Source organism: Gossypium arboreum, chromosome 6 (genome assembly GCF_025698485.1).
Source record: "Gossypium arboreum isolate Shixiya-1 chromosome 6, ASM2569848v2, whole genome shotgun sequence".
Taxonomy (NCBI): Eukaryota; Viridiplantae; Streptophyta; class Magnoliopsida; order Malvales; family Malvaceae; genus Gossypium; species Gossypium arboreum.
In genome coordinates this window covers 35,527,666-35,532,346 of record NC_069075.1, presented here as the reverse complement: position 1 = coordinate 35,532,346, position 4,681 = coordinate 35,527,666, and the positions used below count along the sequence as shown (strand labels likewise).

The 4,681-nt window shown below is 37.8% G+C and overlaps 1 non-coding gene across 1 annotated transcript; it reads left to right on the top strand.

The window, feature by feature from the left end:
- Positions 1 to 1,661: 1,661 nt before the first annotated feature.
- LOC128294249 (small nucleolar RNA R71) lies at positions 1,662 to 1,767 on the top strand. The gene has a single exon (XR_008284563.1). It is a non-coding gene; the product is annotated as a small nucleolar RNA R71 (small nucleolar RNA).
- The last annotated feature ends 2,914 nt before the right edge of the window (positions 1,768 to 4,681 follow it).

The window sequence follows — 4,681 nt, the reverse complement described above, 5'->3', positions numbered from 1 at the left end:
ATTCATCTAGCTCCTCGATTTGTAACCTTCGTTTTTCATGGATGGGTTTTTTGTTGTTGCTTGGCTTATGTATGTTTTTCGGACCTGCTTCCTGCAAAGAAGGTTGCACCATATGGTTAGTTTTAGCCGAATAATTTGTACAGCCACCTTCGATTTTTGATGTGTTAACCGAATTACGAGCTTGAAGGGTGACTGTTTCATCTCCCACACGAAGTGTGAGTTCACCTATGCCAACGTCAATAATTGTTCTGGCGGTTGCTAAAAAGGGTCTTCCTAAAATTAATGGTACGTTACTATCCTCTTCCATGTCTAGAACAACAAAGTCTATTAGGTATATAAATTTATCGATCTTAACAAGAACATCTTCAATGATACACCTAGGAAATCTAATGGTTTTATCAGCCAATTGAATGCTCATCGTAGCTTGTTTGGGTTTCCCTAAACCTAGTTGCTTAAACAATTTGCAAGGCATAACATTGATACTAGCCCCTAGATCAGCCAATGCATTATTAACATCTAAACTACCAATTAAACAAGGAATCGTAAAACTCCCTGGATCTTTTAGTTTTTTGGGTAGCTTATTCTGAAGAATGGCTAAGGAAATCGCGTTCAGCTCCAAATGCGACCTTTCATCTAACTTTCGTTTATTGGCTAGAAGTTCATTTAAAAATTTTCCTGCGTTCGGCATCTGCAAAAGTGCTTCAATAAACGGTAGGTTAATATGTAGTTTCTTTAAAAGTTTAAGGAATTTACCAAATTGTTCATTTGAGCGATCTTTCCTTATCGTATTGGGGTATGGCACATGAGGTTTATACTCTGTACTTACCGGCTTTGGGTCATTTAGGCCTACCTCATTCTTACCTTCGCTTACCACCGGTTTTGGCCTTGGTTTTGGCACTAACCCTTCCTCATCTTGAATGGTAATTGTGTTGAGTTGCTCCCTTGGGTTAGATTCAGTGCTGCTTGGCAGGCTACCTTATGGTCATTCGAAAATCAACTTGGCGAGCTGTCCAATCTGAGTTTCGAGCCCTTGGATCGATGCTTGTTTATTTTTGAGTGTCATCTCGGTATTATGAAAACGAGTCTCTAACACCGAGATGAAGTTGGTTAGGATCTCCTCAAGGTTCAGCTTTTTCTCCTGCTGGTATGGTGGTTGCTGAAAGCCTGGAAGGGGTGATGGTTTCTGATTTCCTTGGCCTTCCCATGAAAAATTTGGGAGATTCCTCCAACCTGCATTGTAAGTATTGCTATAAGGATTGTTTTGAGATCGAGGACTATTACCCATGTAATTTAACTGCTCGTTCTCCATGTTGTGGCCATAAGATGGGTATTCTAAATTGTTCGATCCACCTCCATTTTCTTCGCACTGCATTACTGGGTGAACCTATCAAGAACTAAGAAAACCATCAATTTTCTTATTTAAGAGTTCTACCTGATTAGAGAGTATGGTGGCCGAATCGACATTATAAACACCGATTGTTTTCGTTGGCTTTGCCCTCATGACTTGCCACTGATAATTATTCAGTGACATCTCCTCTATAAATTCATAGGCATCTTCAGGTGTTTTATTATTGATGGTTCTGCCAGCAGCTGCATCAACCATTTGTCGAGTCGAAGGATTCAGGCCATTATGAAAAGTTTGAACCTGCAGCCAGAGTGGTAACCCATGGTAAGGGCATCTTCTTAAAAGGTCCTTATATCTCTCCCATGCATCGTAGAGTGTTTCTAAATCCATCTGCACAAATGAAGAGATATCATTATGTAATTTGGCTATTTTAGCCGGTGGAAAATATTTTAATAACAATGTTTCGGTCATTCGTTCCCAAGTAGTGATTGACCCTCGCGGTAACGAGTTCAACCATTGTTTAGCCTTATTCCTTAATGAAAAGGGAAACAACCAAAGGCGATTGGCGTCATCAGAAACGCCATTAATTATAAAGGTATCGCAAAATTCTAGGAAATTTGCCAAGTGAGAATTGGGATCCTCGTCCTACAAACCATTAAACTGAACAAACTGTTGTATCATTTGAATTGTGTTAGGTTTCAGTTCAAAATTATTTGTAGCAATAGCAGGTCTAACCATACTTGACTTAGTTCCTGTTAAATTAGGTTTAGCATAATCGTACATAGTGCGTGGAGCAGGATTTTGATTTTCTGGATCAGCAGCAATCGCAGGAGGTAGCGGATTTTGGAAAATTACAGAAAAAAAATATCGGGAAAATACTTTTTTGGAAAAACTCGATTGATTAAAACAATACCTAAGGAAAAATTCACCTAGACTTCACTTGTTATTTGACTCTGAAACGGATGATTTATTCATTCAACTTGTTCCGTAGAGATCCCTAAGTTATATTATTATCTCTCTCGAGACTAACAACATCTAACCCTAGTTTGAATAATTTAAATATCTTTCTAATTAACGCCCTAGGGTTGCATTAATTCAATCTATGGATCCCCTTATTAGGTTTCACCCTAATCCAGCAAAATCTTGTCACCCTATCTCTAGGCGCGCAACCAATTCCGCTTAATTATGACAAATTTACTCTTAGACAGGGTCTATTCCTCCTCTGAATAAGAGCTTAACTTGAATCAATATCCTGGAATATCAAAACAAGAATTAAGAACACATAATTAAGAACAAGTCAAATATTTATCATACAATTCAGATAATAATAACAAGATTCATCTTGGGTTACATTCCCCTTAGGTATTTAGGGGTTTTAGTTCATACTAATGAAAGAAAACATCTCAAAAGAATAAAAATAACAAAAAATAAGAAAACCCAAAAACTCTTGAGGGAATTTGAAGGGAGATCTTCAGTCTTGATAGTGAATCTGGCTTCTAAGATGGATCGATCAGCTTTCCTTGAGCAATTCCTTGCTTCTTCCTCTGCGTCCCCCTTTCCTCCTCCTCCAGGGTGTATTTATAGGCTTTAGAATGCCTAAGAACCCTCAAAATTGGCCTTTTCCGAATTGAACTCAACTTAGGCTCGATAGGGACATGCCCTTGTGACACGCCCGTGTGCGATTACTTCAGGCCGTGATCAAGCCTGTTAAATAAGCACAAGCGTGTGGTCCACCCATGTGAGTCGTGCTTCGATTCTGCCAAATTGACACGGCCGTGTGGTCTGCCCGTGTGAGGAAGTCCAAGCTGTGTTGATTTCGTACGTTGACCCATTTTCTCTTTTTTTGGCCCGTTTCTCGTTCCTTTCACTCTCCTATGCTCACCTAATTATAAAATATGAAATTAAGGCATTAGGAGCATTGAATTCACCAAATCTAAGGAAAAATCATTCATAAAATGTGCTAAGCATGGGATAGGAATATGTATAACTTACGGTTTATCAACTTGCAAAGCTGAAGAACTTAGTAAAGAAAAAAGAAAGGCTGATTCAAATGCAAGAGATTCGAGGAAGAGATCGATGAGTAAACCTTATCATTACTCGTCGAAGAAATCCAGAGATTATTTTAATCGACAGATCACTTCAACGGGATATTCCAATAGAGATTACGGAAAGCAATACACCAGTCCTAAAGCTCAAGCTACATCAGTATCGAGTGTTGACAATGTGAAAGATGTTAAACCCGGATGTCAAAAGCATGGAAGACAACATTTTGGAGATTGTTGGATGAAAAATAATAATAGAGCTTGTTACAGTTGTGGTTCGCAAGATCATTTTATCAGAGATTGTCCCGAGCTAAATGAAAAAGATAAATCTCAGCATGCAAGATTGAGCAATACGACAACGAGAGGGAGACCACCAAGAAATGTGGGGAATGTATCCAATGGTAGAGGTGTGATGAGAGATTCTGTTGTGAGATCTGAAGCATGAGCACCTACCCGAGCTTATGCTATTCGTGCACGGGAGGAGGCAACATCGCTAGACGTTATTATCGGTACTTTTTCTCTTTTCGATACTGATATAGTTGCGTTGATAGATCCTGGACCAACCCATTCATATGTATGTATGAATTTAGTATCTAGTAAAACTTTTCCTGTAGAGTCTACTGAATTTGTGATTAGAGTATTGAACCCATTAGGAAAATGTGTTTTGGTTGACAAAGTCTGCAAGAATTGTCCGTTAATGAATTGAGATTTTTGCTTTTTGACTAATTTGATGTTGTTGCCATTCAATGAATTTTTCTGTTTACTTTTAGTTAACCCTCAGACTTAGAATGGGTCGGTGTGATAGGAGCTCGGTTGAACATTTCCATTAATTTCGCTAATTTTTTTTGTTGTTTTACTGATTTGGTTTTTATGGACTGTTCGGACATTTTTGGAATTTTTCATTTTGGCTTTTGTTTTATTTTTCGTTTGAAATTGTTTAAAATTTTTTATTGACGACACCCGTTTTACCACAAAATGTTAGATTCTCAAACAACAAAATTATGTTTTCCAAATTTAACGTGCTAAAAATTTCCACTGCAAACTTTTTCATTTGGGAAAGTGTAAACAAACAATAGTTTCACAATCAATTAAGATGGATATGATTTCAAACAAACCATATTTTTATGTAACAAAATTTAACAACTATACATTTTCAAAACCAATGAATTCTGAAATTTCAAATGATTTACGGTAACATCTCCAGGTCTGGCCATAATGTCTAGGCCAGGTTTGGGGTGTTACAAGAGGTCATTGGCTAAGTCAAACCACACACCATATTAAGCATTGATACTTA